This window comes from Protomyctophum parallelum (assembly GCF_964188405.1).
Source record: "Protomyctophum parallelum genome assembly, chromosome: 2".
Classification (NCBI taxonomy): domain Eukaryota; kingdom Metazoa; phylum Chordata; class Actinopteri; order Myctophiformes; family Myctophidae; genus Protomyctophum; species Protomyctophum parallelum.
The window spans coordinates 26,866,087-26,883,841 of NC_139699.1; the positions used below are offsets into that span (position 1 = coordinate 26,866,087).

The 17,755-nt window shown below is 43.5% G+C and overlaps 1 protein-coding gene across 1 annotated transcript in view; it reads left to right on the forward strand.

The window, feature by feature from the left end:
- The first annotated feature begins 9,165 nt into the window (after positions 1–9,165).
- The window catches only part of LOC310854129 (aminopeptidase N-like), a 32,011-nt gene continuing 23,421 nt past the window's right edge, over positions 9,166–17,755 (forward strand). The window contains exon 1 of the mRNA XM_083758645.1: positions 9,166–9,284. The gene's annotated coding sequence lies outside the window, so the exon portion shown is untranslated. The remainder of the gene's footprint in view (positions 9,285–17,755) is intronic.

The window sequence follows — 17,755 nt, forward strand, 5'->3', positions numbered from 1 at the left end:
ATTCTTCCCCGGCAGTATCGAGAACTACTAAACCCCAGTCCTTTTCTAAACCCAGGGGAAGTAGCTTTGCGACCACTGTCGCTACAGTTGAAGGGGACAAGGACACTGGATGGAATAGAGAGAGGAGCTCACCTGGAGTTTGCTTGCTTTGTGGAGCAGGTCACACCTTGGACCTGTGTTCCTTATTGGAAAGGAAGACACACATCGATAAGATGTCCTTCTTGAAAGAGAAAGGGGTGTGTTTTGGCTGCATGTGCACTGGGCACCAAAGCAAACAATGTCGCAAACGCCTGGTGTGCAAGGTGTGCGGTATGAAACATCCCAGCATGCTGCATATCTATTCCAAAGACTGGGAAGGTCCTATGCAGGCCAAAGGCGAAAAGAGAACAGCAGATGAAAGTGCTCTGATCTCAGTTCAGTCCAGCGGTCTTACTGGGGCCGGAGATGGTGAGTGCACACTTGCTATACTTCCGGTTCGAGTGAAGTCTAGGAAGGGTCATAAAACAGTGGTCACTTATGCTTTCCTTGATCCTGGAAGCTCGGCTACTTTCTGTACAGAAGGGCTAATGAAACGGCTGAACCTCTCAGGACGAAGGTCGGATATCCTCCTACGGACAATGGGTCAGGAGAAGGTGGTGGGCAGTCACATTGTGATGGACTTGGAGGTAGCTGGGCTGGACACAGACTGTTTCTGTGAGCTACCTGAAATATTCACGCAGAAGTGCATGCCTGTCCACCAAGGCAACATTCCTAGGCAGGAAGATCTGCGGAACTGGCCGCACCTTGCGCACATAAACATCACAGCAATCGACTCAGGAGTGGATCTTCTTATTGGCACCAACGTCCCCAAGGCTCTAGAGCCATGGGAGGTGGTCAGAAGTGAGTATGGCGGTCCTTACGCCATTCGAACCATGTTGGGTTGGACCGTGAATGGTCCTCTTAGGGGCGACTGCCCTACTGATACCACTTACACGAGCCATGACGTAACCGTCAATCGGATTGCAGTCGCAAGACTAGACCAGCTGTGGGAGCAGCAGATGAAGGCAGACTTCCCTGAATGTGTTCAGGAGGAACAGCTTGGAATGTCTAGGGAAGACTTGAACTTCATGGAGTCTGTCAATGGCTCTGTACAGTTAGTTGATGGTCATTACCACATTGGCTTACCCTTGAGACAAGATAATGTCAGAATGCCGAACAACAGGAAGGTTGCTGAGCAGCGTACCCTGGCTCTCAAAAGGAGATTTGACAACGACGGTTCGTTCCATACGGACTACACCAACTTTATGAACGAGATCATCGCCAGTGGTTATGCTGAGCAGGTGCCAACTGAGGATCTGGGTCGTTCTGATGGCAAGGTGTGGTACATACCACACCATGGTGTATACCACCCACAAAAGAAAAAGCTGAGGGTCGTATTTGACTGCGCAGCTACGTTCCGAGGAACCTCTTTGAATGCACAACTTCTTCAAGGCCCGGATCTGACAAGCTCACTGGTTGGTGTCATGAGCAGGTTCCGAAAAGAGCCAGTTGTTCTTATGGCTGATATCGCAGCCATGTTCCATCAGGTCAAAGTACCAAGGTCAGACTCTGACCTATTGAGGTTCCTTTGGTGGCCGAATGGTGACCACAGCCAGGAGTTGGTGGAGCATAGGATGTTGGCACATCTGTTTGGAGCAACATCTTCTCCAAGCTGTGCAAACTTTGCATTAAGGAAATGTGCAGAGGATAACCGGGATCAGTTCGGTTCAGAGGTTGCGGACACAGTTCTGCATCATTTCTATGTGGACGACTGTCTTGTGTCTATTGGCACCGAAGAGGAGGCAGTGTCACTATATCACCAACTTCGTGCTCTGTGTGCTAAAGGAGGCTTTCAGCTAACAAAGTGGATTAGCAACAGACGCGCTGTGCTTGCAGCCATACCTCCACAGGAAAGAGCGGTGGATGTCAAGGATCTTGACTTGGACAATGACAATTTGCCTGTGGAAAGGGCTCTGGGCGTACACTGGTGTGTCCAGTCGGATGCTTTCAAGTTCAAGATCACACTCAAGGACAAACCTCTGACGAGGAGAGGGATCTTGTCCACCGTTAGCTCCATATACGATCCGTTGGGGTTTCTTGCACCTGTGGTGCTGAGCGCCAAGAAGCTACTTCAACGCCTGTGCAGGGATCAGCTGGGCTGGGATGATGTTTTGCCAGTAAGCACTGTCCGGGAGTGGACAGTCTGGCTGGAGGAGCTTCATCTCATCGAAGAGTTTCGCATGTGCAGGTGCTTGAAACCTCCCAAGTTTGGAGAAGTCACTTCCGCTCAATTGCATCACTTTGCGGATGCTAGCGAGGATGGGTATGGCACGGTCACATACCTGTTGCTGAATAACATCCACAAGAAAGCCCACTGTGCATTTGTAATGGGTAAGGCACGAGTTGCCCCATTGAAATCCATCACCATCCCTCGCATGGAGTTAACAGCGGCAGTGGTGGCAAGCAGGATGGATAAGCTCTGGAAAAGGGAGTTGCGAATGCCACTACTGGAGTCAGTGTTCTGGACGGATAGTACCTCCGTACTGAAATACATCAGGAATGAAACATCAAGGTTCAAGACATTTGTGGCAAATCGTGTCTCCGAGATACTTTCAATGTCCAGTCCTTCTCAGTGGCGATACGTTGACACGTTGAGTAATCCAGCGGACTTGGCTTCCAGAGGGACCAGAGTGGAATCCTTCCTGAAGTCTGACGTTTGGGTGTCAGGACCCAAGTTCCTTATTGAACCCGAAACGGAGTGGCCGGCACAGCCTGATCTTGCTGGAAAGGTCTCTCTAGAGGGTCCTGAAGTTAAGATGGTGGCCTCTGTGAATGCGATCCAAGCTGATGAGCAGGCAGACTTGGTCACGCAGTTCATTATCCACTTCTCGTCTTGGTTCCGCCTGAGAAAGATGGTTGGTTGGGTTCTCAGGTTTAGGAGACTGTTGTTGGATTTGGCTCAGAAGAGGAGGCTTCTTGTCCAGTCTGGTCTGGAGGATGAGAAGGTGCACGAGGAGATGCAGACCATCAGAGCTCAAGCCGCCAAGGGTCCTCTTTCAGTTGAAGAGCTTGACAAAGCAGAAACTGCAATTGTCTGCTTTTGTCAAGGGAAAAGGTTCTCAGAGGAGATAGGTAGCTTGCAGAAAGGGGAAGGTGTGAAGAAGACCAGTCATCTCTACAGGCTTGACCCCATTCTGGGAGGTGGCATTCTGAGAGTAGGGGGTAGGCTTGGTAGAGCAGCTATGCCAGAGGAGGCAAGACATCCTGCTATCTTGACCAAGGATCTTCACGTTTCCGACCTTCTACTACGTCACGTTCATCAAGAGACAGGGCACGGTGGACGTAATCACATGCTGTCGAATCTGCGCCAGAGATATTGGATCCCTGGAGCCAGCATTGCCATAAGGAAGACTCTGTCCAAGTGTGTCGTCTGTCGTAGACTGCATGCAGTACCAGGACATCAACGTATGGCAGATCTCCCTCTTGACAGGGTTTCACCTGACGAGCCGCCATTCACTCGATCTGGAGTGGATTACTTTGGGCCTTTCGAAGTTAGGCGAGGAAGATGTACAGTAAAAAGGTACGGGGTCATCTTCACTTGTTTGGCTGTAAGAGCTGTGCATCTTGAGGTAGCAGCGTCTCTTGACACTGACTCCTTTATCAACGCTCTTAGACGCTTCGTGGCAAGGCGTGGTCAGGCGTTGGAGTTGCGTTCAGACAACGGTACAAACTTTGTCGGAGGTGAACGTGAGTTGAGGGAGTCAATTGGAAGGTGGAACCAGGCTCAGATCAGTGACGTGCTCCTGCAGAAGGGAATCAAGTGGGTTTTCAATCCCCCCTATGGGTCCCATCATGGCGGAGTGTGGGAGCGCTTGATAAGATCCATACGGAAGGTGCTGAATTCCATCTTGCAGACCCAGAATCTTGATGATGAAGGCCTCCATACGGTCCTTTGTGAAGCTGAGGCTATTGTGAACAGCCGACCAATAACTAAAGCTTCCACTGATCCTAATGACTTGGAAGCATTGACGCCCAACCATCTTCTGCTTCTTAGGTCTAAGCCCTCACTACCACCAGGGGTATTCGTCAAGCAAGACCTCTATGTGCGTCGCCGTTGGAGACAGGTACAATACATGTCTGACCTGTTTTGGAAGCGATGGGTGAAGGAGTACCTCCCACAGCTTCAAGAGCGCCAGAAGTGGCAGAGCGTCCAGCGGAACTTTGTTCCTGGAGATCTGGTCATCGTGGTGGATGAATCTGCACCTCGCAACACATGGTTGACAGGAAAAGTTGTGCAGGCAATTCCAGATAAGAAGGGTCTGGTGCGACAGATTCGCGTGAAGATGAAGACCAGCTGCCTGGACAGGCCCATTACTAAAGTCTGTCTTCTTCAAGAAGCAGAGGAGCCATGAAGTCTTACTCGGGGCGCTCATACTCCGAATCCTCTCTTTATCTCTATTTTTGCAGATGGAGAGTTTATAGAGGAATGGAGATCCTATCGATGGAGAGAATTGATGCATTATTCTGAATTAATTTGCATTGACTTTATAATTTGGAATTATTGTAACTTTGCTAAGGCTAATTAAGGGCTCCTACATAATTAATAATAGTTAATTAATGCAAGGCTTAATTAGGGGCCGGAATGTAGGAGCCAAAGAATGCTTAGCTACAGTATTTTGTCACTTGGTTGGTGATGGGTGTGGGCACCGCATTGACGTTCCGTTATTGGTGGGAGCGTCTGTGGGTGGCCCTTGGTAGTCAACAAATATGCGTGTCTGAACCAGCTCGCCCCTAAGGCTGTTTGAACTTGGAGGCAGGGTGAGCTGGGAGGATACACTTTGTTGACCGCACATATACTTTGTTAGCTTGATTCATTCACGTTTTGTTTGCTCACTGTTTGATTGTTATTTATTAGATTCTTTGCACATATTTATTGCATATATATATATTTATTTATTGTATTGTAATATTTTGTGCACTGAGCTATATAAACGTTTTAAACTTTGAGCTTGATTGGATATGAATCATTTTATCATTGTTTTATTGCGCGTCATTACAGTTTGTTTTAGCTCCCAGGTTTAGCCTGCCGGCATGAGTAATTTATTGGTCAATTATTATCAGCCACAACAATTCGGTTTCAGTCATAAGTTGGGTCCAGTCTGTGATCCCTGGCGTGGCAGACCTCTTCCCGTTTCTCAGTATCAACCTGGCTGCAGTGATAAGACCTGCGGTCACTAATGTTTAGTATGGCAATTGACAATCCCTATATTTGGTCCAGGTTGACTTAGTGCTGATATTAGATCGATGTGATAGAACCCATATATGGATTGGATAGATCCTATTGACTTAGTCATCTTGACAAAGCATAGTCAGATAATAGGTCTGCTCAAGGTTAAGGGCAGAAAGCGAAGCATCTTGGTTTAAGTTCTAGTTGGACACCACTGCAGCGGGTTCTAACCTAAGCAATAGAGCTTTGAGCTATTTTATAATGTGATTTTAGATTTTAGCAGTGTCCATGCATGATGTCACGGACACTGGGCTCACTTCTTTCCTGTACTACAATTCCCATAATGCTTTGGTGCACTGCTCCTCCTTGTGGATAGAGACACACGGGGACTACAAATTTCACGCCCCCAAATGAGACAGCAGCCCCACATCTGGTCCGTTAGAACGGTGTACTGCAGGCCAGCCCATAGAAGTCCATTGAAATTCAACTGTAGTTAGCCTACTTTTAAAATAATACGAAATGAACTGAAGACTATATTGAGCATGACGGATAATTATTTACCACAGATGTCTCTCTCTGAATAACTAAGTGACTTACATTTACAAGGTGATGAATGAATAAACAAAAGGAAGGCGACAGTGACAACAAGACTAACTCAAATCCCTAACCTATATCAGATCTATATCTTACGCCTGACACCCCTACTGGGGTATAGGCCGTCGACAAGGATCCTCCAGAGTTCTCGGTCACTGGCATTCGTCTCTATCTGCGACCAGGTGCATCCCAGCCTCTTGGTGTCTGCCTGGAGATCCCGCCGCCAGCTGTTTTTGGGCCGGCCTCTGCTTCGCTTTCCCTGAGGGTTCCAAGTCAGCGCCTGTCTGGTGGTGTTTGATACTGGTTTGCGCAGTGTGTGCCCGATTCATCTCTATCTTCTTTGTCCAATTTCTTCTGTTGCAGGGAGTTGTTTAGTTTTCATCCAGAGATCGCTTATTTTGTCCGGCGAGTGAATTTTTAGGATTCTCCTCAGACATTTGTTTATGAATGTTTGGGTTAGGGTTAGGGTTAGGGTTAGGGTCATATAACAACGAGAGCTAAACAGAACTGAAAACTAGACTAATACTCCTTCCCAAAGAGAGTAAACTAAAGACGAGCAGAACGAGAACACAAACTAACGAAATTAACATGACATGACGAAAATAACAGAATGTAGGCGGCTGGAGGGGTGTTCCCTTGTTGAAGCGCTGACAGAGACTGAGCTTTGTAGCCAGGTAGCCAAGACTATGAGGTGCCACATGACCGGTTAGCCAATAGGAGCTGATCAGGTTCCAAGCATTGGTTAGCCAGGCCCCCCTCAAGATGGCAACTCATTAGGGACACATCACTCATCATTGCAGGGACGGCAGGAACAACAAGCAGTACCAGGCATAATAGGCGACCCTAACCTAGTAGCCTACAGCTAGACAAGCCTACTAATAAAATAGATATAGATATTATATAATAATAATATATATAAGTATAATAGCACTATTAATCGAACATAATAATACATACAGCCACAGGCTGTTACAAGCTCATGTCCAAAACAGCTATGGTACTTTTCAGGATTCAAAAACAGCAAAAGTAGCAGATCGACAAGCTCAAAACATGTCACTTTGCGACACGTTTCGAACTTTTGAATGTGGATTTGCTACTTTTGGTGTTTTTGTGTGGTGCTGTAGTATGATCCAGTTAAAATACGGAGGTAAGAGGTTTCTGCCCGACAGCAACAACATATTCCAATTGTGTTACAGATACAGATGTCCAGCTTTGTGAATAAACCTGGCATGGGATTTCATTCCCCCTGGGTACAGAATGCCATGGTTCAGCACAAAATATGTAAATAAAGTATGTAAATGTTCTTTTTAGGACCGGGCCAAGTCCCTGCTGTGTCATCTATCCTACAACTCTTGCCAACATCTGTTCTCTACAGTCAGATACACAGTCTGACCATGTTTGGACCTCTGAATGTTAATATAAGGTGTGTGCAGCTCACAACTCGTCGCTTCGTGAAACGTTGTTAGCTTGTAGATCGTCAATTTTCAAATAACCAAAGTATGTATAGGGCTGAAGTGGTTAATGTGTGTTTTGTAATAATAATCAGAATCTACAAAGTAACTAAAGTTTTCAAAGAATTGCAGTGGTGTAAAAAGTACAATATTTGCCTCTGATGAAATGGAGCAGTACATAATTAGCTAGGCTATTGAAAATTCGAAGAATCAGAATCACAATACTCTCAGTAAACTCAAAACAATACCTCAAAATTGTTCAGTACTGTCCTTGAGTAGATGTACTTAGTTACTTACCACCAGCGGACTGAGTGGGTGTGTCGTGTGTGCTTGTATAAGTAGAAATTATACAATGCTTATTGTATCTCGTGGTGGACAGTAATGGCATGAAACAAATGTTATTCTCCTGTGGTTTGCGGTTTGCCTCCAAAATCAAACTTTAACGGTCAGAAATTAGAATCAAAGTGAATTGACAGTTTTTAGATTTTCTGGTGATTTGAGTTTGATATACTGTACATTTGTAGCTGAAAGAGTTTATGTTGGGAGTACGATTGGAACAGACCTGCAGGAGTAGGAGGAAGGAAGGCAGGCACTCAGACAGTTAAGCTGCAAACAGTTAAGTTTTATTCACAGGGTGCAAGTAATAATTTACAACGTTTCGATGTATCTGTCACATCTTTGTCAGGTCATGGACCTGTGGGAGTATTGGAAAGCTTATATTCAATCCCTGAGACAGAATGTTCTCAAATTTATTATAGATCAAATTGACCCAATGTGAAAAAACACAACCAAAAATAATGAGACTGACCTTTTGCTGACTAGCTTTGGAGGATTTGTGGCCATTAACAACTCTTCTCTGCTCTTTGACCAGTGGTTAACTACTGGGTTCACAACTTCAGACTGGGATGTAGACTAGGCCTTTCCTTGACAATAGCCTATTAAAGTAGCTTAATTCACTGTAGTCAGTTCCTCTCTTTGTCCTTGAGTCTATCAGTGCCAGATCATCTTGTGATCCACCTTTGGGACATAAAAGGCCATGTATACATGAAGAGAAGCAGACTGCCCCCCATGCAACCCCAAGACCTAAGGCAGACCCTAAAAACTGTTTTCTGAAAAACCTTTTTTCACACTTTTTTTTGTCAAGGACACACACATGCGCGCGCATGGTTTTAACCGGATGCAAAAACAAATGTAACACTTTGTAACACAACTTCCTTGTGGCGTCGGCTGATGTTTGGTCATGCTTTGTTTTCCGATAAGGTAACATTATAGCCTATTTACCAAAAGTTAGTGATGTGACTGGCCTCAGCCCTGAGTCACTTGGCCACCGCCGGTCAGCCGGTCATTCCCTGTGAAACCCTGTGTACTGTACTGTCATATTTAATATGTAGGTGTCCATCTGACCGACCTGATCCTTCTGTACATTCTGTACCATTAAGCATCTTCTCCTGTAAGCTCTCCCTAAAGCTTTACTCACAATGAGTTCACTGCTGTTGATACAGCCACATTCTTTCAGTGACCCTAACACACACATGCGCACGCATGCACGCACGCACGCACGCACACATACACACAGACACACACAGACACACTACCCCAATACAGCTGAAGTTCAGGGAAGGTTTATTTTGTGTGAAATACAGAAATATTCTTCACTCCCCATTGTCAGATCCTTCACTCATCCACTGCTCACTCCCTCCCTCCATCGGGAGAAACCTGCGGTATAGCCAAGCTCTCCTCCTCCACCCTTCATCTCCTTCTCTCTACCCCTCCCTCCTCCTTGCAGATGGAAAACTGTGTTTCACATCAGCTGGGATCATTATACAGATCAGAACCCAAGCCCACTCTGCTCTCACACACACACACACACACACACACACACACACACACACACACACACACACACACACACACACACACACACACACTCTCAGTCATACACACGCCTTTGTACAAACCACTGCCTGCATCGGACTGCCATCTCCAAAGACTCGGTATGTACTCTTTCTTTCACGACGTTTGCATGTTTGAAAATAATAAAATACGAAAAAGATGTTTGTCCAGGGGAGAATGAAAAAGAAAACCCCCTCATCACAGGCAAAGTTGAAGGGAAGCTGAAGCTGAGTTGAAGGGAAGCTCAGTCAGCCTGCTACATTAGAAATGATATATACTGTACGTTTAGGGGTTCATAACATTTAGCTTAAGTATAGAAAATGTAACAGTTTACAAAGTTAACACAAGCATAATTATTGCGTGTTCATGTGTTAACTCCACTGTGTCACCGGCCACCATGTTTCTTTTTAGTAGTCTTCTCTCTATGGCATATTGGACCATGCAGTGGTGGAAAGTAATGAGTAAAAAACTCTGGTACATTTTAACTTTACTGGAGTATTTCAGATTTTTTACACTTTTACTGCTACTACATCTCTGAGGCAAATATTGTACTTTTTACTACAATTATTTGAAAACTTTAGTTATTATACTTTGGCTATTTGAACATAGATAATAAATACAAGCACACAACGTGTCCCAATGTGATGTGTTGTGAGCTTGTAGATCTGCAAATTTCAAAGGATTTTCATACATTTCAAATGGAACATTCTGCATTACGAGTGCTTTTACTTTTGGTACTTTTAGTATATTTTTTCCACCACTGCATTTGACTATGTGGGAATTCTATACGGTGTAGGGTATGAATAGGAGCGTCACTGCCAAGTTGCACGCTTCTTTTGTTGTGCAGTTTGTGGTTTCCTGCTGAGAGTTTGAGTCAGTCAGCCAGCTTTTAAAGGTTTGGTATGTTGAGTGGGTCTCTTTATGTTTGTTTGTTTTTACCATGAAAGGGAAAATGGCATCACTGGCAAGTTGCATGAGTCAAGTTGAAGGACGTCCTGATGTACACCGATGATGTGACATATTTTGTGACTGATGGAGAAATTCTTATTTGTTTACAAACAAATGCCCAGTGGTCAATGTCCCATATCCTCCTGAACTTTGGCCCAGACTGTGTCATTCATATTTTGTCATCTTGCCCTTGTTATCATTTTACTCATAGCCTACTGCCTGTTTACACAGGGTTGTTCATCTTATAAAATGTCATGTCATCCATGTTTATGGCCAAAATATTCTCTTCTCAGTCACCAAGTTATGGTACTGTAGGCGCTGATTTTAATTCAACATGCAGCTGCTGTGTTATCAGTCTAGTCTGACCTTGGGGCCTAGTGAGAAGGAGCGCTTTTCTCTGTCAGAGTTCACAGAAGCAGTAACTCAGTGCAGGGAAAGAAAGTTATCAGCAGGTTGACATAGCAATGCCAGGCTTGCCAGCCTGTGCGCCTTCCCGGCTCCAAGCCGCATCAATGTGCGGGACCAAGGAGATGAATTCTACGTAACTACACCAGTCTCATCATCAATGTGCTGGTCCAATGAGCGCTCGACAACCAGTGCCACCGTGGGACATTGCGGACATGAACTATCTATTGAACACTCTAAATTATTGTGTTATGGTACAATCTGAATTCCATCACATTCCTCTGTAAATTGATTATTACCTACTAAAAATGTATGTTAAAATGTTTCTCAGAACTTTATTCATCTGCCTTTTTAAGCTCTTTCTATTTTTTATGGTACAGTGGCTGTCATTCAGGATTTAAAGGGCTACTTACTCATTTTTAAGGTAAAGACAGCACTGTATTTGGGTCTCCCTTGCTGGGCTATTGAAGGTATTTATATACAGTCCTTTAAAACTATTACAATATTCATATAGGTATCATTTTATATCTATCAGTGACACCTGCCGAGGTTTTGGTATGTCGTCTTTTTTCTTGACAGAATACTGTATTAGTCAGAAATAGATTAACAACACAAGGTACAGCCAGACATTAAAGGATAACACAAAAAAGCCCTGGGGATTGTAGTCCTATGGGGGATTGTAGTCCTATGTATTCAATGTATGATATTGTATGTGAAAAGTAATGGCATTTGTTCAAGAAGAGGCTTAACAAACACCTCATAATGTGACTGTTTGCAGTTCCCATAAAGCTCAAGGACTTTTAATCATCCAACATTCAGTTTATATATAGCCTACCCCTGACTGAGTAGCTGCAGATCACTGATAGGCTCTATCTGCCAAAGCTTAATTAAACAAAAAGTCAACAAGCTGCATAACTCTCCTGTTTTAGTTTTCTTTTATTTGGCATTAAGAGTGGAACTGATGTGTGCCAGACTGCTGCTGCAAAAGGTTCGCTTTGTAACCATTTCCTGTAATGTAGGAAGTCGTCAGGGTAGTGGTAACTACAATTACATTTACGTAAGTACTGTACTTAAGTACTGTACTTAAGTACACTTTTGAGGCAGTTTTACTTTAATAGATTTACTAAAATTTAAATACTTTTATTTCTACTTCCATTACAGTCAAATATTGTACTTTAGTCTCTAGTTACTTTGATTATTATTACATACGTAAACAAGCCCACAATGTGTCACTGTGGGCTTGTAGATCGCTATTAAAAAAAATTGTATGCATTTTTTAAAGCATACAAATATTGGCTACACTGAGTACTTTTACTTTTTGATGCTAATATGGATGCATCCATCAACAGGGCAGCTGCAGATGAGTGCCATGTGAACATCCCTTATATTTCATTAGGAGTTACTTGCCAAGACACATGCCTGCATGTTGCAGTTCCCTTGTCCCCTCAGAGCAGTCTTTTGTGATCAGTTGTTTTCCTTTGACATTCAGCAGAACAGAAATTGTGACTGGATTTGTTTAACAGCTAGTCATTGCGAATTTTGCATTTCAGTTTTGTCACGTTGAGATAATCTCTGAAGTGTATGTCAGTCTCGCTGTGCTATTAACTCATTTTGGACAGAATACTCTTTTCTGCTTTGCTGAACAATGGCTCCTGCGGCTGCCAAATAGCCTCTGTCCCTGTAGGAATTAGTCACAATTAATAACAGTGTCCAAAAGGGGAAAATAGGGGTGTTATGATTTGACCTGCTTAACCTTATCTGTTTGACTAGGCCTACATACTACGTACTGATTCTACATAGTAAAACGTCATGATCGGCTCAATCTTTATATCTGCTTCAGTGGTGCCCTGTGTCATGATTCAACATACAAAATGCTCAACAGATCAAGATCATAACGGTTACAAAAAGGAAGAAAGGAATGGGAAAACAGTGAGAAAGAGCAAATCACACACAAAACAGACAGCAATCATTCTAAAAGGCATTTAAGGTTAACAGCGACTGAATTCCACTCTATCAGTGACTCCTTCACATGGCTGTGGATGTCTGGGTGTGGGTGCGAGAACATTTTTGACACAGCACACCATGGCACCGAGGAACCTTTGAGTAAACGTACTGGTATCAAATTGGTATCAACAAAAGTAGAACCAACAAAAGTAGAACGTAATCATTATGCAGAATGTCCATCTCATACAGTACGTTTTCAAATGTCTGAAAATCTTTTGAAAATAGCAGATCTACAAGATCACAGCGTCTGTGTGAGCTTGTAGATCGGCTATTTTCAAATGGCCGAAACGGGGAAGTAAGTTTAACCTCGGGCCTAAGCCATTGATTAGATGGTGGACCAGAACACAAATTAGGAACTGTAACAAGTGACAAATCACCTTATATAAAATAATTGCTGTATTGCTATTAAACCAATTAATAAAAGGTGTGTGGTTTAACTACAGATAGAAATGTGTGTGTCATCAAATGTTACAGGTGCAGATAGACATGCTTGTGTAATCATTGTGTTCAGGTCCCATTGAATGTGGCACTCAGAGCATATTTATTTCATTAAAAAGTTCAAAAAGAAAATTGTATCTGGAGACAGTCAGTCATATTTTTTCATGGTTCAAGGTCTCTTCTTAGAACAAAGGGAAACCGTGTCTTGTTTAAAGTGTGTAAAAGACAGTTGTGGTTCGTTTTTTGAGAACAAAAGGTTTTCATCTAAGATTCTAAAGGAGAAAGTTGACAGTGAAAACATTCATAGAAGATTGGAAGCTAACCACTGTGTATGCTCATTCTACCGGTCTCATCAATGTAAAGCCATCAAATCATCACAAATGTAATTCCGGCCAATCAATTTTGGCATCTTCACTTTTCTGCCCTCACTTTTATCTTCAATATGTACTTCCAGCCAATCAAATCATCGCTATGGGCAGTATCGGGTGATCAGCCAATCATCACTCAGCCAATGTTTGTGTTCACACAGACCTACAAAGCTGGGCATAGGAGGGGCTAGCACTCCTCAAAAAGGTAAAGACCCGGGCCCAGGCCGTAGCGTAACGGTCTGGGCACCGGACTGGTGATCCAGTCGCGGTGTGCCGCGGGTTCGACTCCCGGACCCGACACGGCCCTTACCGCATGTCATCCCCCCATCTCTCTCCCGTTTCCTGTCAGCCTACTTTCTATCCCTTAAAAAATCAATAAAGGCGTAAGCCACAAAAAAATATATAAAAAAAAAAAAAAAAAAAAAGGTAAAGACCCAGCAAAGTTTTCTAGTTATAGGCTCTCACTCCTAAATCCTAAATAAATGACTCATTCAAGCATCCATCTCCTCCTCTCAGTGTTGAGTTGAACTATTTCAGTTTACCAACTTATATTATGACTATGAGTTTATTTGGTACACACCACTACAACACGCAACATTTCTGCCTGCATTTCATTTTGCACTTTGTCTTGAGCTGGGTATACCATATGTGGTTATCCAGATGGGCTGGATAAAAGTTTTGTGTGTACTGTTTACATTCACAATTGTGCATGGGATTCTAAAGAGTTTGAGAAGCAACATCACTGCCAATTTGGAGTGTAACTTGTCAGTATAAGCCTGGATCATGCAGTCCAGAGGGGAAATGTCCTTTGTAGCATGTTGATAAAATGGACTAGACCAGTGGTTCTCAACCCGATGACAGTAAAGTGACAATTTTGGGACTTAAGACCTATATAGCAGATATCTGTGTCGCAAACTTGTAAATCTGCTGCTTTCAAATAGCCAAAAATTATAAGTGGTTAATGTATGTTTAGTAAGTAAAGTTTTCAAATAATTATAGTGGAGTAAAAAGCACAATATTCGTCTCTGAGATGTAATGGAGTAGAAGTAAAATTATTTAAAATTGGAAATAATAAAAGTAAAAACATACCTCAAAATTGTAGGCCTACTAATTTCCACCACTGGTGACAGCTTGTGTGTCATTCATTATACATAGCTACAAGTTGTCGAATGAATGTTGGCAAACGTGTATTCTACATCTGTTGTTAACCATTCCCCAAAGTATTTTATTTATCTTTTATCTTCTGGAGAGACATAATTTCTCAGAACTTGTGTGTATGTGACAGATTCATGGCTGTGTTACTGTATTTGGTGAGTTGCCTAGCAAAGGGATGCGGTGTAGTCACATTTATTTCTGTTACAGTACATCAGTTCATCCTGGACACACCAGGTGTTATTGCTTAGAAAACAGTTCAGTTCTGAAAGCTCGCCCCAAAACACACTCGCCCCCATTTCTTGCACAGACCGCTCGCCCCCCAGCAGTTCTTCTATAGACAAATCCACAGAGTGCTGCCCTATAGTTGCTCTAGTCTCAGTATTGCAGTTTTACTGAGGTTACGTTTAGGAATAACTTTAAGGTTAAGCATGGTTTTACTGAGGTTACGTTTAGGAATAAGGCTAGATTTAGGCATAGTTTTACTGAGGTTACGTTTGGGAAGTTTAGGTTCTGGCATAGTTTCACAGAGGTTACGTTTAGGAATACCTGGTGGCGACATACCGAGATCGCCGGATTTGACCCGGGGCGACCGTGTTTTGTGGCGAGCGTTCTTTTACTCCCTAGATAGAACAACCACAGAGTCAGGGCCAAACATTTCCCCCTGTGCAACTGTTTAGCAGTCCTTAATCAAGGGGTTCCAACAACCTGTGAGATCTATTACATAGCCGAAGCCAAGCCCAGCGGGGGGCAGCAGGGTAATATAAGTAACTAAATTGGCTCTAACAGAGGTGGCCTTTCTCATGGGTGGGGAAATCGATGTGTTGAGTGAAGTTGAACAGATCCAGAATTTCCAGGAATTCGGATTCAGTTGTGCAGACAGAAGAGTCAATGTGGATGTTGAAGTCACCAAGAAGTGTGACAGCTAGATGGGGATATGGCACAGAGCTGTGTGAGGAATTCTGACAGGTCGGAAAGAAAGATGTGATTGGGTTTGCGGTGACAAATGACTGCAATGACCAGGCCGGGTTTGGGGCCGGACAATGAGGTGACTGACATATCACAAGTTCCAAAGTTCCACTCCTCTCTCCCCTCCTCCCTCCCTCTCTTCTCCACTCCCACTCTCTCCTCTCCTCCTCATAAAAGTTGTCATTGCTTCACTTCTATCTGTCTGTCTGTCTGTCTGTCTGTCTGTCTGTCTGTCAGTCACACCAATTTCTACCTCTGTTATACATGATCTTTCCCCTTAATTTGTTTTGTCCCCTTACTGTCCATCCCCTCCCCCTCACACCTTTCACTCCCCTCCTACTCCTTTCTCTCCGTTTCCCTCCATCTTCCTCTTCTATCCTTCCTCCCTACCTTCCTTCCTTCCTTCCTTCCTCTCCTCTCACTCCTTCTCTCGCCTCCATATGTTTTAATACAGTATATCATCCAGTAAAGTAGAAATACCTCCCCAAGAGCATGGAAATAATCGCTAGTAATCACTTATATCCGTGGCATATGGATACTGGATCAGTGCGATGAATGTGGGAGCACGGAAGTAATTACTCCTGTTCTCAACTCACAGTTTGACCGTTACTGAGTTCCTGGCTCTCCATGGTCCATTAATATGTCATTCTTATTCCTCCACATTCATCAGGCGTGGGACACTTTTCTCCCCCTTGCAGAGACGAAGAACTGACACTACTCTGAGTTAAAAAGACGCCAAATGGACGAGACGCAAAAAATGAGCCAAAGGCTTGTTTCCATAGTGGTCCATTAAACATTCAACACTCAAACAACGAGACAAAATAAAAATGTAAAAATATACAGTTTTAAGCAATTCACAATAATAACATAGAAAGGAGGCGGCCAGAGATAGGAGTCTGAGATCCACATAGGAGTCATGCTGCCCGGTCCCAAAGGTCATCAGAATTCATAACATGGAGGGGCATGGCATACAGTACCAGTAGCTGACTGAATAAATACAGTCCATAACAGTCACAATGTTCCTCCCTGGTTAAAGGTGAATTCTGGGGTAGTCGTTTTAGCGTAAAATGACGATAATATATCCAATAAACAAAAACCAGGCTTTCCTCAGTGAAAGCATGGTTACGCCAGGTTAGGTCCAATCTGGTGCATATGATTCTGATTGTGACAGTAAAAAAATGTTTTTGTAATATTTCTTACGTTTTCTCAGCTCAATTGCACCCAAAAAAACTGAACTTTTAACAGTAGATTTTCTGTGGTCTGGGGTTTTCTAGCTCTGATTGTCCTGCTGTTTGTGATGTCACATCATCCAAATCCCATATATGTCAATGGGATTTGCCAGCAGATGTCACTGTTTTCACTGTTTTGCCTGATTTCATTGCAGCTCAAAAGGCTTCCAAACCCCAGAGAAAACTGCAGACCACAGAAAATCCACTGAATGTTCAAAGTTCTGTAAGTAACTTTAACATGCACAGTGTTGTGCTGGTAACGGTTACAGAAGAGCTGTGATAGTGAAGCTCACAGATAGCGGTTCCTGTACTATACGGGGAACAGGTTCATATTCCTCACGTTTACGACATTAGTTCCGGAGAATCTTACAGTGACTGTACAACTGTAGAATGGGCTTTTAACACAACGCCATTAAAACTCGGAAAGCGTCTGTGTAGTTTCTTCAACATTTTCAACAATATTCTCTTCTGGGGATCGCTGCCACAAAACCTTTTCAGATGGGGGTCCACGGCACAAAGGTTAATTTGACAACTACAACTACTATGCATTTGCACTTTTGCAGAATCGGCCTCAGGTCTTTATGGGTTAGAAGGATATATTAAAAGAACTAATATTAAACTGCCACGTGTACGCCATTTGGTGTTTTCAGTGTCTACGATAGAGCACCGAAGTCTGACGTCACTTTCAGTAGAGGGCGTCAGTCCCCAGGTTCATGTATTTTTTTTAGTTGCATTGAAATCGCCATAGGAGGATTTTTAGATTGCTTCATATAAGAACTGTGTTTGAAAAATGAACATGTCATCCCGGCCGCTTGAAGCCCACCACACACCGGCTGCGTCCGCCGCGCGGCTACTGTTACTACTACTGAATTAGTTACATTTTCGCTAGAAGCAGACTGTATCATATATGAGTGACTGACTGTTGCAAACGATACAGAGACACCTCCCTGACAATAACGCAGAGACAGCTTGTTTATTTTTGGACCACAACGCTTATAGTAGACGATATTAAGATCACCCCATGTTATTCTCCATAGAGAAATTATTTCCGCGAACCGG